At 32.5% G+C, this 17,304-nt stretch overlaps 2 protein-coding genes across 10 annotated transcripts in view; one reads left to right on the top strand and one right to left on the bottom strand.

The window, feature by feature from the left end:
* LOC108736806 (RNA-binding protein Musashi homolog 2-like) overlaps positions 1 to 17,304 on the bottom strand; it is a 248,417-nt gene that overhangs the window by 5,187 nt on the left and 225,926 nt on the right. For 2 of the 6 annotated variants that reach the window (XM_025979601.1, XM_018469386.1), the window contains exon 2: positions 8,575 to 8,730. The exons of the other annotated variants lie outside the window; for them this stretch is intronic. The gene's annotated coding sequence lies outside the window, so the exon portion shown is untranslated. The remainder of the gene's footprint in view (positions 1 to 8,574; positions 8,731 to 17,304) is intronic. 6 annotated transcript variants of the gene reach the window in all.
* The window catches only part of LOC108736808, a 30,592-nt gene that overhangs the window by 11,550 nt on the left and 1,738 nt on the right, over positions 1 to 17,304 (top strand). The gene's annotated exons all lie outside the window — the stretch shown is intronic.

Below are 17,304 nucleotides of genomic sequence, written 5' to 3'. Positions count from 1 at the left end.
TATATCGATCTGCAACAACACGATTGCTTTTAACCAGTCGTATTATGGCACCTGTAGATTGTTTTATGTGTATTTTAATTAAAATTATGACGCCTGCCTCATGCCTGAAAGTAGTTTCTTTATTATAGGTTGTAGTTACGGCTTTATATAAAACGAACAATAAAAAGACTTTAGTTCCAAATATTTATTTATTGAACGTTCAATAAGTTAGCAACTCGTTGCAAGATACACTGTGCGCAAAAGCGTCATAACGTTTGCCATCTCGCGACTACTAGCGAAAACGATTGAATAGCAGCATTTCGGATTGATCCGCTTTTCCAAAAGCTTGATACAAATATCGGCGTTATATTTTATAAAAAAATATATAAAACACAAAAGACAATGTAGTATATAAAATCTAACATCATAAACAGAAAAATTCCACACAAAAAACAAAACATTTTCATTTGTGAAAGAATAATATAAAACTAGAAATAAAAACAATTTGGGTTAGGTACGCTCATGCAAGTAATTGAAATTAAAAACTTTCTTTCGTTTCAATGCTTAGGTTTCGCAAGGCTAAAGGCTATTAATAAATAATAAGATCAGAAAATAAAATTGAGACAAACAATAAGTAATAAATATTAAAATACTACTAACTTAATGTGTTACGCGTAATAAAAGTCACTAGATTTAATAGATATTTAGTATAATCACCGAAAACAATATGAATTAGAGGAAGAAGAAAAGCTATTAACGATTTCAAAAATGAATTAGTTAAACAATATGAATTTTACTTAAACGTTTTAATAGAATTAATATGAGAAATTAATTGTTAAGTGTAAGATTCGCAGCTGTCTGCAATCAATCTTAATGCAATAANGATCGAAAATAGCCGTATAATGCGAACCAAGTCCACAACAAAAGATCAAATGAATAATCAAAAACTTAATTTTAACTAAATTAAAATTATGAATTAATTTTTATTTTATAGAAAACGCTAGTTGATACGCAGGTACTGTAAAAGAATTCTGTGGCTAGGAATAATTTAAGAAAAAGTGTTATTTTATCGCAAGTTATTAGCCTATAGCAACAAATCAACACTAAAAGCTCTATTGTACCATAACTTCGGTAACAGTCGTTGGAACCGTGTTATTGCAGTACGCTTAAGTGGTTGTTTGTTAATATTTCAAAAAGATATTAATCTCAGTGACACTATTTACGTCATATCTTAAATAATGAACTTTAAATAAGTGTAATTTTTTAAAAAATAATGTTCAGAATTTTGTTTCGCCACTGTAGGTACGACAAGAAACAATGATATAATAAAAGTTCATTTTCGTATTTTCATTGAAACAAAAGAAAATTATAAAATTAATTTCGAAAAATAGACCAGAGTGTTGTGAAACAAGTTGTCCACAATAACCGCTACTAAACAAAAATAATAGGCAAAAGCTAAATAAAATAGTTATTTTGCAGTGAATGGTTCATGTCTTCGCTCTAGCAAGCTTTTCATTAAATATTACCAACGCAAACGTCCCAATTCAAATTAGGACAAACGACCTATCGTAACACAATCTTAATTACTAATTTCCATTAGGTAGATTTTTTGTTATACTTATTAAATTATTGCTCGTATTGGCTTTTTCTATTTCTTTTGGTAGAATTACACGGCACTGATTTGTACCCGGCGTCGTTATCCGGTAAACTTTCTTCAATGAGTGAAGATTTATCGAGAAAACGCGATTACTTTTGTGTCCACTTTTAAGATAGAAATCCAGCTGAAGAAGCAGATTTTATTATTAATCCGATCGAATAAGTAGGTGACCGATAATTAATTTGTGAATAAAAAAAAATACAAATTTCATAATGTAACCAAAATCTAATTATGGGTTCGTTATGATTTGTGCTAATGGAGAATACGTAGGAAGTGTTATTCTATCATATCCAACTATTAAAATTATCTTTTTTCATTTATTGAAGAAAATCTATCATTTTGAAAAATTGGACCTACTCACACATAGAAAAAAATGATTCTAAATAACATTTTCATTCAACTTTTGTTGCTAAAATCAATAGAAAAACACTTATAGATTAAAAACGAAAAAACGTCGAAACTTCCTTAATTTCACAAACTTTTGAGCGATGGCAAAAATTTACTAAGATAATTTTTTGCAAATTTACCTGAAAATCGGGTCTAGTCGAAATTTTTCTAAAAAGTAGTTAGGTATTTTCCGGCTAATTTATATGGACAATAAGTAACAATTTCCAACATTGCAGCAGATAAGTTTTTTCTTTTGATACCTACTAATAACTTACGGTAGAATAAAATTTTTTTGTTAAATAACCATTAGTGGCAAACTACCTAGACACTTTCTTTTTTTGGTTGTATTAAAATTTCCAAAGTGGACGGCAGAATTTTTCAATCTAACAACGTCGGAAACGATAACTAGGGTAAAATATTTGTTAATTAAAAAATAGAGAAAAGACACCCAAATTACCACTATAAATTGATTATTGCGGACATTGTTTTGCCCACTTCCTAATATAGGCATTTTTAACGCGAAATTTTTTTCTTTTAATATTTCCGTTGTTTAATAACTTTTCTTTGGAACTACAAAGTGTCGATACCGTTATAAGTTACCGACATTATATTTCGGTCATTTCCAGCTTTTGCTCAGAATAATTAATGCAAAATGTTCTCATTGGAAACGCATTGTGCATTTTATGTACGTGTGACCTTTTCTAGATCTCTTTCATATCATTCAAAAATAATTACTGCGATTTTCAACAAACAAAACAAAACAAAAAAAGTAGACAAACAGCACCAGTGATAAAGAAGGCTTTGTGACGTGTTGCATATGTATGCACAAGCAAGTGTGTATCTAAATGCGGATGACATGTGATAAATGAAGGTTCTGTTATAAACTTTTCAATATGCCATTCATCTCCGTCGTCTGACAGCATAAACGAAACTATCGTCGTAACTTCACTGTGTTTGCAACCGTTTCATATGATAATAGTGAAGGAAGAATGTATTCATATTTAACAATAAATGAACTATTACAGGTCTTTTTGCGCTGCTTCGTATTGATACATACACATACATAAAAAAGACAAAATTGAAGCTGTGTAATTGAATTCATCATCATCTCCACTCTTTCCTATCCTGAGCTAATCTTCGCATTTCCATAAAACTAGAACATCTCACATTCTTAACTATTTACTACTCCTCTTAACTCCTGTTTCTGTCTCCAATATGTTTCATGCCTGAGAAGGTGATCTACCAACCTATCTCGCCTATTTTTTACTGCCTTCCATAGAATCAATCCTCTGTTCTCTTACTCTTTCTAAAACCTCTTCATTTCTAACCTTCACTGTTCAAAGTATCCTCATCATTCGCCTGTAACATCATATTATGAATGCTTCTAACCTTTTCTTTTTCGCCGCGTCCACCGTCCATGTTTCGCACCCGTACAGCGCCACGCTCCAAACATACACCTTCAACAATCATTTTCGAATTTCTAAATTAATAGTTCGTGAGCATAGAAGTGACTCGACCCTGCGCTATCCTCTGCTTTATATCCCTACTACTCCTTCCGTCCTGACTTCTTAGATACCTAAAATCAGCCACTTTTTCTAATCTTTCGTCTTCTATCTTTATATTAACTCTTTCCCTACTTTTTCTTCCCTTGCATACCAGTATTTTAGTTTTACTTTTATTTATTTTCATACAATACTATTTTGACAATGCCACTTTCATTTTATTTAAAGCTATCTCTAACTCCTTGCTAGATGTTAACACTGCTATATCATACTAATCTTTTGCCCCTCGATATCTATCCCTACAGTTGTACTGTCTTTAATGATGTTGACCGTAATTAAATTACAATGATAATTATTATTATTTTAGCCGTTTATTAATGTTATTTAAAAAACAATAAGACTGCTCTGTAATAATTATTGAACATTTAGTTAGTGTTAATTACGCTCGGTTTAATCGAAATTTTGAATTGAAATTTGGCAGCTGTTATTTTTTATTTTTTCTTCAGTCTTATGTTACGATGTGATACGGTTCTCTTTCGCCCCTAAATTTTTAATTGAATTTTAAATTGTTCTGCTTTATGTTGTTAGTGTTAAGTCAACAACATTTCGCTTAGGGCACCTCGGCAATGCAATGTTATTTTTTAAATGATACTTTCAAGATGGCACGTCTATCTACATTGTATACGTACATCTATATAGGGTGTCATTGAAAAAGCTTCAGATTACTTTCGACGGAGAAATAAGATGATAGCATAGGATGAGAGCATGACCTTCGTCCTCGAAGTCATTTGCAGATGAAGATACTATTTTAAAATGGGAATGCATGCATGTTATTGACTACAGAAACTGAAAGAAGGGAAAATTTGAAAAGTTTTTGAGAAACGAAGAACAGCGAAACGTCCGAACTACCTTGACTAAATCACATTAACATGGAAGAAACTAAGCAAAAGCTGTATGATTTCAAAGGGGCAACTTATGGTGATTTGAGTGATACGACCTTTTGGCTGATTTGAGATTTAATTATTTTTTTTACGGGAATGCATATTTTACCTCAGCAATGGAGTGTGCGGGAAATTTTGTAACTAAAAATACCTTTAATATTGATTTTATCTTAATTTCTCACAAAAACTGAAAGAACAATCACCATCAAAATCATTCTTTATTTTCTCTATTTACATTCTTATTAAAAACGAATTGACCCTAAGGTAACCTTGAGGATTAGGGTCGAGACCACCACCAAGGTCAACATCGATTGTTCCTTTGGAAATAAACAGCTTTTGCCCAAAAACTTTCTCGTAATAATGAGATTCAATCATGATATTTCGGATACATGAACGTTCATAGTAAATTTATCATAGATAAGAACTGAAAATTTAAGAAAAAATCTACATCCGAGATACTCCCCATTACAAAGTTATTTGCACTTTCCATTTCTGGATTGGAAACTATGCACGCATTCCTATATAGTCAATAAAATAGTTGACCTGCAAAGGACCTCGAAGGTCAATGTCGCAAACATATTCCAGGTCACTAACTAAATTTCCTTTTAAAACCAAGTAACTTCTACTTTATCCAAAACAGTCGAAAACTCCCAAAATTCATTAATTTTAAGGCAAATTACCCGCCCGGTATAGTAGATTTACTGACAACTTAAAATACTATTATGATTTTTATTTTTGATTGTTAATCATTAATATGATTTAAAAGTACTTATTTGACCTGAATACGTACCAATTTGGTCGAAGAAAAATCTTTAGGATACACACCGAAGATACAAAAAGAGGTTAATAATTAAACTACCGGACATCGATTGTAAATTCGTATTTATTAGTTCTCATCAGCACACCACTGACGCTTTTCATAAACCACCGATAAAATAGCAGTTGTTCCAAAAGTTACGTTACATTAGATTCGGTTTGCCAAGTAGATACCTTATCAAACATTCACACAGCCTGTAGGTTGATAAAAGAAAAGCTACTTTATACGTTCGGTACTGTTATGTACAGATATGTTAAAGGACACGAGAATAAATTGACGTTTGCGCCTTCTGAACAAATGTTGAAGTCACTAAATCATATTTTAGTATTTTCATTCAAATAGCGTACAAAAAGCAAAACTACCGTGGCTCTCTACAACATTTCATTTACAATTTCGTGAGAGCCTGATAGGACATTAATTTTTTTAATATATATATATATTTCTTTTGAGTTTTCAAAAATAAATAAAGCTCAGCGTGGCGTTTTAAACAAAACAATAAGATTCTTAATTGCGTAATCTATACGCGTATATATCTAATTGTTCTCAAAGTCTTCTTACATTTTCCACTTTCTCATTTGTCTTAATAATGAGAGCAAAATGCAAGAAGAAAATAAAACCGGAATTCTAAACTATAAAAAAGTAACTGCGAAAAATTAACCGCTATACTTTAATTAAAAACGTCTTTTAATTAAATTGTGGGAGAGACGAACGTCGTGTAGACGTTACCGTCGTTGATGTAGCGTCACGGATGGAAAACGTAGAAACGAATCTGAAATAATTCCGTTGTGAAAATCACGGTGGTTTTCATTAGCTATTGCGAGTAGTACTACTAGACTCGGTACTGCCACTAAATTAAATCAGAAAATTAGACCGTATGTATTAATAACTTCTCAAACAACTAAAAAAAATCTAAAGCCATAGATATTGTGTACTTTAAATTTTTAAAAGCTCTTTAAGCATATTCAACTATGTATTCATACACATGTATAGTCCGTCCAACTTTAATTGAGAATTTTATCTATTTTACTTCATAAATCTAAATCTAATTGAAATACATTATATCTGTAACTCTTAGTAAACAGTGCTAATTTATGATTTACAATAAGCTGATGGGACGTATTAACCGCTAGTTGTTAAGACATACATAGTTCCTTGGAATATAACAGTGCATACGCTATTTATTCAATATACCTAACACAAATTGGCACAAATTATTTAGGCTTATACAAATAATGTATTTTAACTGGATGAAGATTTACAAAATAATATAAAATTCATAGTTAAAGCTGGACGATGTACAATCGAGTATATGTACAAGGTGTCCAGAAAGAGTAGGGGATATTTGTATCTGCACTGTCCATATTACGACAGAGTGGTGCGCTAGGGGATTTGGAGATTTAATGACAATGGAAGTGTACCCGGAAGACCATCCTTGGTGGTTTTTTCGTACGCGCCCATTCTCGCAATGGTGATCCGATGATCGATTACATCGGACAAAATTCAATGTACGAAATGCACCGAAGGACGATATTATTAGCAAATGAATTCGAATGTTCGAGAATACCGGTTCAACTGCAAAAATTTACAATCCCCGTTGTCCGCGCTCTTTTCGAATCCAACAAACGATTAAAGAAATGAGAGTGTTGGTGCATGAAAATATGTCGTTACAGAAGATTCTGAAGCAATATTCACATCTTACAGCCTACAAAATTCAAGTAGTTCAAAAACTGAACGTTACCGACTATCCTATCCGACTGAATTTTGCAAATGAAATGCTTCAACGGTTTCCCAACGTTTGAAAACATTCTGTTTAAGTCACTTAAATGGTCACGTAAACAAACAGACCGCAGGCCACCGGTATACATGTTGATTACCGGTATCAGTAGGCCAACGTTTGCTGCATGCAAGATGTCAGAGAAGCTGTAGTGTAAAATATGATTGCATTTTTATTTTCATTATGTTTAGGGAGGACCCTTTTGCGAAATCCCGATAGCTGCGCTGCCGTAGTATTGCTGTCATAGGACCTACTCTCAAACATAGAAAGCTGTCGGCATTCAGCTATATTTGGCTCTCCCGGGTGCGACGACTAGATTTAAAATAAATTTACGAATTGCTTCCACCATTTAGATTTTTTTAATTTCTCACTCGACGCACATATCTCGGGAAACCCGATTTTATGTCGATTCACCATTTCTAGTAGCTGACTGTACAAATTACCTGCATAATTGTAAGAACAAGAGAAACACTTTCTTGGAGCTAGCAGTAATTTTGGCACCTCGTTGTTTCTTTAAAATAAATCAGTCACACAGCCACACAAAACAAAAAAATTTTTTTGGCCTGGGGGTCTAACTAAGTGTACGGTATGTTTTTGGGCTCACTGAATCCAGTCAATTTAATTCACACGATTTTAAAACTAAAACCTGTAATCAATCAACTCTTCCATTAAATGTATAAAACCCCTAACTTTAAAACCTTTTGATACCGTAATCCTATATCCCCGTAATCAAATGCTGTAACAGTATCGCTCAATCTTTCTACCGCGAAACTATTCGTGATATAGATTTCACAAAATTACACAGGATGATTCCCAAGGTGTTGAATTCTGTATAACCTTTAATTTTATGAATTCTATGTCAGAAATAGTTTCATAGTGAGACATTAAGCAATACTGTTTCGGTATTTTGATAAGGGGTATATAAGGTTGTGGAGTCATCAAGGTTTTAGGGTTAGAGCTTTAAAGGGTTTTGATGTTATACATTTAGTGGAAGAATTGATTAGCTACCGATTTTAGGTTGAAAATCGTTGGGAATTATCATGATTAACTGTTTTAAGTGATTTTGAAGTGTTCGTTTAGGTTATGTCCAAACTCTGACGTGATTGCGTTAAATTGACCGCGGATTTGGATTCAGTGACTCTAAAAACTTACGGTATTCATAATCAGATGCTCAGCTTTAGATTTAACGGATTTTGAAGTGTTTTTTGTGGTTATGTTCAAATCTTGACGTACTGGGGTTAAGTTGACTTGGGATTTGGATTCAGAAACATCAAAAATATACTGTATACAATTTACGTAGTCACACTCAAAGGCCGATTGTTTTTTTTGTGTGGCTGTGATTATTAAATATTCCTCAATTATTAAGTTAATAATGTATCGTAAAAATCCAAAACTGATTTTAAAATGTTTAGAAACTCAAAAAAATTCTAAAACACTAAAACCTATTATGACATTTATGACTTTTCACCTAATGAACTAAAGTAATCTAAGTTTTCTTAATGTAAATAGTTGTTTACTTTGCCCCAGCGTCGAATTAGGTTGTTCACTCTTGCTGTTCTTCTCGCCATTATTCGTTCCAAATTCATTTCGGTATGCCATTGACAAATCAGCCATTGGACATGGTCATCTTCTCGGTTTTATCCACCAGTTCCCGGCGGCTCCTTCCTGCGGCACTTTAGGAAAAATAAAAGACATTTTTTTGTTGAAGAGTATCTTTGTCTATCTCTCTCTAGGCGTGCAACAGTCTACGGTTTACATTTTGGATTAGTAATGGAAGACATTAAGATAGCAACATGAACATGATTATTCCACTACTGTTTGTGATGTAGCCACTATATATGTATATAAATTACGCCTACTTACTAATGTATTTTTTAAACTTAAAACAAAATATACAGGAGGTCTTCTAAAATAGATATAATGTACGATTCCTTTTGGTTCAATCACCGCCATGCTACACACACCCTGCTGCAGTATTTTAAAGCGTTATTTCATTATTCGTTTTGGCATGCACGTTATTCTTTAACAAACCACGTACCTATTCTATGTTTTTTTTTAATTCTCGTACAAACACCGTCGACTGTTAATATTCATTATAGTAGACAAGGAAAGTATGAAGTATAAAAAAAGATAATACATTTCAAAATTGCGAAAGTTGTGTTGAAGCATCGTAAATTGAAACACATAAAACCATTTTATGGATGTTTTCGTCAGATCCAGTTACAGATGACCTTATTGAGGGGAGGCAACTATTAGATCTTCATTACAGTTGATTAGTCGATGGGGAATTGAATCCAAGTAAAAATAGTTATCAACTGGGGAGGAGAGGGACAAAATTACACAATCAAATAAATATTTTTTTTTAATGATAAAACATGGCCCAGTATTGGGAAAAACAGAAATAGAATATTGAAATGGAGACAATTTCGTTTGGAGACCGAATAAACAAAAACACCGTTTAGTTAATACAAGGTCATAAGATTTATTTCAGAACGGGAGAAACTCGAGAAACTTAAACGTTATTGGTGTAACAATTACATTATAATAAAATGTAGGCGCCCAGAGAGTGCAAAAAAACCTATTTTATCCTCAACTTAGAAATCTTGAACTTTCGATGTCCGTTTGTCATTCCTGGGACTACTTTATTTTAATTTTATGATAATGATCTTTCATTAAATTTTTGATTAAGTATCCCATTTAAGGTTTACCAAATCTATGTGAATTTGCAAAGTAGATGGCTTCAATATTTTTTTTTTTGTTGAAGAGATCAATTATTGCAAAAATCTAACAATCTATGCACTTTTTTGGCTAATAGATACAATACAAATTAACAGATCAAAATAAAAATTTCTACGGAAGATGACATTTATATAACTATTAGAATCACCTATCACTTTCTTTGTGTTAAAAATTGTTTGGAAAATTAAATTTAAAGGAATTGTTCGTAAATAGGTATGCAACACATCGTACACTTCAGCATGTGTTGCATATGTATGCACAAGCAAGTGTGTATCTAAATGCGGATGACATGTGATAAATGAAGGTTCTGTTCTGTTATAAACTTTTCAATATGCCATTCATCTCCGTCGTCTGACAGCATAAACGAAACTATCGTCGTAACTTCACTGTGTTTGCAACCGTTTCATATGATAATAGTGAAGGAAGAATGTATTCATATTTAACAATAAATGAACTATTACAGGTCTTTTTGCGCTGCTTCGTATTGATACATACACATACATAAAAAAGACAAAATTGAAGCTNCCTGTGCTAACAGCACTCATAATTTCTTTTATATATAATATTATGGAATCTTGGTGTCACGAGTTTTTAATTTAATCGTCAAATAATCCAAATAGGTAATAGTGAAGATGTATCTGACAAATCAAAATGAAGATTCTGAGAATGACACTGCAACATTATTAGATATTTAATTTAATTGTGAACTGTTCGATGAAATAAGAAATGGTCCATTAAATCACATTACGGTGGAGGTACGGGAAATTATAACGGTGATTCACCCTTTCGTCCTACTAAAATACGCTTTACGCTCTTCAAATCTGCCTCCCCTTCCTTTGGCGTTTCATCCACAAAAAATTTTAACAGCAACGCACGACGAAGTTCAAAATCAGTCCGAGATTATTGTTTTCTTCCCCCGACATCTCGCTGCCTGTATTTATACGTGTGTGCACAGTTTTACGCGTCTGTGTATGATTACGAACCTTTCTAAATATGGATCAATACTGCAACAACAGGGGAAACAACCGACGATGTTGTCGGGGGAATGAATAGGTATCTCTTCTCTCACCCTTATTAACCAATCGGTTTCGGTTTCATTGCTTTTATTATTAATGCTTTTGATGACTTCGAAAATCTTTGTGTGATTTTTGTTAAACTATTTTTATTATAAAAAAGAAATTAATAATGAAAATTCGACAAATGTGTACAAATACAATCTAAGACGTAAGATGGACTCAAATTACCATTTGTAAAATTTTGTTTCACTGTTATTGGGAACTGACGGATCGAGTAGTGACATCTGGTGATAAAAAATTAAATCAATAACAATAGTTTACAACAGCCGAGTTTTTACATAACGTTTACCTTGACAATAAATTAATTACTCAAAATCAAAGAAGAAATGAAAGTTGGAATAGGCATTTCCAGTAGGTACGTCAAAAATATAAAAAGTACAATCTATTGTGCAGTAAAAGGTCATCACAATACGACTAGTTTTAATGTTACATTTCATAATTTACCACAGCTTTCTCGATCATTCTGTTATCGTAAAAATTTGTTGTACAAAAATTGATAAATTCAATCTCTATTTTGTTTTCTGCAAACAAAAAATTGAATTAACTTTTCCATTGATAGATATTACTATATGTAGACTTTATGTATTATAGATTTAATTAAATGAGTGGTAATCAAATTCGCTTTGCATTCCATATTTTTGATTTGGGTTATTACTAGCCGAACAAAATATTTCGCTTTAAAAACAATTTATTTGTCGATACTATTACGACATGCATAAGATTTGTAAAAGTGTGAGCTATCATCCGAAATAATTTTTAAGTCATACCTGCAGGTCAGTTCCCAATAGTATTGCTTTTTAATTATTGAAACATGAACGTACTTAACAATAAAAAAGGTGTATTTTCAAGAAATATACTGATACCTGTAATAATTACAACCGTTTGTCTAAATCATTAGCTTTTTTTTTTCTATCTTCTGCTGAAGAAGCTAAGGCTTCAGCGAAACAATTGTAGTTATTGTAAACAATTCATTACTTCTTGAAACTAGTGGTTTTTATTAATTTATCAGTATAACAGTGATTGTTAAAGTCTCCTGTTACATTTACATTGAAAGGGTGAGATGCCATAAGCAATTACGGCTGGGCGAAGCGAAGGTCCGAATCAGGTGGTAATTATGAGAAAAATACCAGAAATATGTTTAGGAAATATCGGTGTGTAAGTTCATATGGAAATAATGCCTAATATCATCAGTCAAATGACTTGTCAATCTGTGCAAATTGAATTTACAACAAATACGGTCTATTTAACTCGCTTTGTGTTCAGGAACAATTTCTCTACAAACAGCGAAAAAGTCCATAAAACTTTTCAAAAATGCCTCCAACAAACATGCTATTATCNCATCCGAAATAATTTTTAAGTCATACCTGCAGGTCAGTTCCCAATAGTATTGCTTTTTAATTATTGAAACATGAACGTACTTAACAATAAAAAAGGTGTATTTTCAAGAAATATACTGATACCTGTAATAATTACAACCGTTTGTCTAAATCATTAGCTTTTTTTTTTCTATCTTCTGCTGAAGAAGCTAAGGCTTCAGCGAAACAATTGTAGTTATTGTAAACAATTCATTACTTCTTGAAACTAGTGGTTTTTATTAATTTATCAGTATAACAGTGATTGTTAAAGTCTCCTGTTACATTTACATTGAAAGGGTGAGATGCCATAAGCAATTACGGCTGGGCGAAGCGAAGGTCCGAATCAGGTGGTAATTATGAGAAAAATACCAGAAATATGTTTAGGAAATATCGGTGTGTAAGTTCATATGGAAATAATGCCTAATATCATCAGTCAAATGACTTGTCAATCTGTGCAAATTGAATTTACAACAAATACGGTCTATTTAACTCGCTTTGTGTTCAGGAACAATTTCTCTACAAACAGCGAAAAAGTCCATAAAACTTTTCAAAAATGCCTCCAACAAACATGCTATTATCCATTTATACTGGATGTACGAACTAGACAGAAGGAATGGACCAGCACGGTAGGAGAATTCTTACTCGTTGCTCTGTGTTTCACGAGTTTCTGTTCTCATGTAGTTCTCCCACCACAGCCGCCATTTTCCGCCGCTGGCTCGCACGACCGCCCGAAATGGATAATAACGTGTTTCTCGGGGGTCTTTTTTGAAGCGTTTTATGAACCTGTTTCCTACTTTTGATTGTAATATGCTTAGAGGAAAATTATTCCTGAGTTCAGAGCGACATTTGCTGTAGCTTCATTTTTCCTAGATTGGCAGCCATTTTTTATACAGCTGGTTTTAATCGTTTGGAACCCATTTATTTAACCATTTCAGATACTTTTTTATTTTTTGATTTATTTAAGGGTCAAAACACAGTCAACCACTTCGCATTTTTACTAGATTTTTTTAACCTTGTTGCTTCATACCGATTTCTTTCAAAACATGCATCAAACATCTACTATTTTCTCATAATTATCACGATGAGAATGTAGACATATTTTTTTATTAATAATCTGACTGATGAGTTCAATCAATGACCCACGGCGATAGAATAGGCGTGTTAGAATATAATGACAATTTTAATTTATGTAAAGTCGAAAAGGGTCTTTTTTCTATAGCATTACATGTATCATTAATGTGTGACCTTTGACAATCCAAATAACTGCAGCCTCGCCAATATTTTTTTTTTATTTTTTACTTATCAATTGGCTAGTTTTTAACTGAACCTTTAACCAATGACACGAATTATGTACAAACACATTAACGGTTAAAACGAATAAAATTAAAAGGTTTTAATTTTCTCGTCACTGCTATTATTTTAATAAGAGAAATTGATGTTGATTATAAAAAGGTTTATCTTGGATGCTGGCAGTTCGCGAAGATTTTATATCCAACCTGGAGGGCTAGCATTCAGTACGAACTCCATTATTTACTACCAATCTTTTAAAGTTTAACCTGAGAGTCAAAATAAGAAAACAGTAACTCGAAACTTGTGGAAGAACTGTTTTAGACAGGATGTCAACACAAGCTATTTCGATAATTGTTATGAGAGTCACAAAAAAACGGTTTACTGTACTTTTCACAAATTAACCTGAGGACGAAAATAGAAACATAATATCTTCCTTGAGAAACTGCAAGCAATTCCAAAATAACCCTTTCGTTAATTTTTTACGTTGAAAATGTATGTAAAGATTTTATTGTTGTTAACGTTGTCTGAAGCAGCTAACTAATGAACCAATAGGAATCGTACGTACACAACATGTAAACAAAACTACAAATACAATTAAATACATATAAAGTTGTTAATAAACACATTAATTAAAAAAAAAGACAAGCATCAGTTGTTAAACGTGATTCTAAGAACTAAGATACTACCAATTACTTCTTGTAAGTCCCTAATAATAAATAACCATTTAAATTGGTAACAAAACAATCACTAATATGTACAGGGTGAATTCTATTAACAAAACAGTTGAGATCTCCAATTTCATGTATAAATGAAATTAAAAAAAATTGTCGTTTTGAAATATTTACTGATAACTAGTTGGAATCATCCAATCAGATGCGTGTTTATTAGTTACAGTTGAATAAATACACGTAATAGAACGAAAACATTTGTAGAATACTTATAAGTATTTATGTACATTCAGGGAGTGCACGTCTCGGAATATTTTTTTATGATTTATTAGTTTTAAAAATTAATTTGAGTTTAAAAAATCTTCAATAATTTTCCAGACTCGCAGATCATGAAAAAATATGTCAAAAGTTGCACACACCTGTAATTCGTTCTATTGAGATATAAATAAATCTACGTAATCTTTTCACAGACATCTTGGGCCAAATCATGTCAGCCACCAGTAAACGTTTAATACAAAAGAATAATATTCTGCCACTAAGGGTAATTTAAGAAGAAATTCTATTCTACTGCAAGTTATTAGCCTTAACGCAGCCACGATTGCCTTTCTCACCATAACCTTTAAAAGCCCTTACAGTAAGATATTAAACGTAAAGTAAGTGAAAACTAAATGAAATAAAAAAAAAAAGAAAATAATTAAAATTAAAAAAAAGAGAACTGAACACGAGCCTTCCGGTGTGGTAAGCCGCTATTCCTACCAGTTAGCTATTTACACTTGTTGAGTCTTCGGAGAAATTATGAATATCGACTGGTGGTAGTATATTTCTATATATATTAAAATGCCATTAGTGGCAGAGTAGACAATTCTCTGTTGTGCATTAAACTGACAGATGATAATTTTGTAGGGAACATGATTCCCAAATAAATATTGCGTATCTTAACGTAACGTGTCTCAACAAAACCAGGGTTACTACACGTTTATTTGTTTGTTTAATAATAACCGGGATTCTCGTCATTTACACCTTTAGAAACAGGTGGATTTTTCTATACTGATACAGAAATATTTTGAAAAATTATCATAGGAAAATCAAGATTGATATTTATTTCCATTAGAAATAATAAACATAAAAAATACTATATTTGTTATTATAAAAACCGTCGATGATCAGTGTACATCGCCATTACGAATCAGACAGTACCAGCGCCATTCAGTGAACCAGTAAATTAAATTTTGAACAATGTTAACGCCAATACTCCTACGATTACAACCTACTTTCAATAGCGATGTTAAGACGCCTTTTTTATACATTTATATCAAGCTTTTTATTATTTTTATGAGATTTTGTTCACTTAGCCAAAATATATACTTGTAATGAATGAACACTACGACGAGAGGCATTTATTTAGCAATGTTGTCCAAACGAAAAACGTACGAAAGCAATTTCAACTTTAACTTTAAAATTTAATTATACGGGTTTAAGTTTAAACCCATTAAAGTTAAAGATTTAAATTTCTACCTAACGACTTCGTGATTAGTTTAACGATATGTATTAAATTATAATACAAAGATTATAAGCCACCTTTATTCACGGAAATGCAAAACTAATAATGTCGGTAATTAATAAGTTAAGTTGTTGGAGTGAACAGGGCACATAATGAATCANATATAACAAACTATATTCAATATTCTTTTTTCTTTTTCTTTTTTCTATTGAATGACCTTATATTAGGAAGGGAGTCAGACAAGGAAGCACACTGTCACCGCTACTTAGGTAAAGAATGATATTAGACGAAAAGTTAGAAGAACCGGTTGATTTTCGGTATCTAGGAAGTCAGATAAGTCAGGACGGAAAGAGTAGTAGGGATATAAAGCAGAGGATAGCGCAGGGTAGAGTCACCTTCAATAAAAAGAAGTCACTTCTATGCTCGCGAACAATTAATTTAGAAATTCGAAAAAGATTGTTAAAGGTGTGTCTAGAGTGCGGCGCTGTACGCCTGCGAAATATAGACAATGTTATAGGCGGATGATGAGGATATCGTGGGTAGAAAAGGTTAGAAATGAAGAGGTATTGGAAAGAATAGGAGAACAGAGGACTCTATGGAAGTCAATAAAAAATAGGCGAGATAGGTTGGTAGGACACCTTCTCAGGCATGAAGGTCTAGTCAGAGACATATTAGAGGCAGAAACAGGAGTTAGGAGGGGTAGAGGTAGACCTAGATTAGATTACTGTTCGCAAATAGTTAAGGATGTGGGCTGTTCTAGTTTTAGGGAAATGCGAAGTTTAGCTCAGGATAGGAAAGAGTGGAGGTACGTGTCCAACCAGTCTTAGGACTGATGACCTTATGATGATGATGATGATGAAATAAAATATGTAGAAGTCGTAAATGTATCGCCTAAAAGACGTCGTCCATAAATTATGTTGGCAAATAAGAGGGGGGAGGGGTATTGCTTAGCGTGACGAAAAGTAATAGATCAAATTTATTTTGAAAAGAAGCATTATAACAAAAACACGGAAGAAATGAAATATGTGGTACATAATAACGAAGTAATAGAAGTGCAATAAATGCGATTTAAAGAAGGCTGCTATCATTGCATGTCGTTAATATTTTCAGTTACACGGAACTGAAAAAATATTCCATACGTTCACCAAAGGGTGAATTTTCGCTCGTGGTGAAGAAAAGGAAAAGCTGTGTGATCTCGTGGGACATTAAGCAAGGAACGAAGTTTCTGGTGCCTATTCGACAAATGTTAATTTGTGTAAACTAATAAAAATCTAACATGTGCATTCCGTAAGCCTACCTACTCACAATCCAACCCTCCCACCCCCGTCCTCGACTCTCTCATCCCTCTCTGCAAGTAGTAAGAGGGAGAGAGATGTCCGCTAATCCATTCGATTTTTGACCTAAGGAAAGCCAGCTTAGCGATTTCTATTTAATTTATAACGTGTTCAATTTTTGACGTAAATGAATTCTTGTTGTTTAAACGTTATTCGCACTTTGAAAATTTATTTAAATGCATACTTGTAAATAACTAACGAAGAAAAAAAGGCTTCCGTTTTCTCCGCCAAATGATTTTTATTTGTTTAAAAATTTTTTCCACCATAAGAATCTCCGGGGACTT

Source organism: Agrilus planipennis, unplaced genomic scaffold (genome assembly GCF_000699045.2).
Source record: "Agrilus planipennis isolate EAB-ADULT unplaced genomic scaffold, Apla_2.0 scaffold142, whole genome shotgun sequence".
Classification (NCBI taxonomy): Eukaryota; Metazoa; Arthropoda; class Insecta; order Coleoptera; family Buprestidae; genus Agrilus; species Agrilus planipennis.
This window is presented reverse-complemented; position numbering and strand designations above follow the sequence as displayed.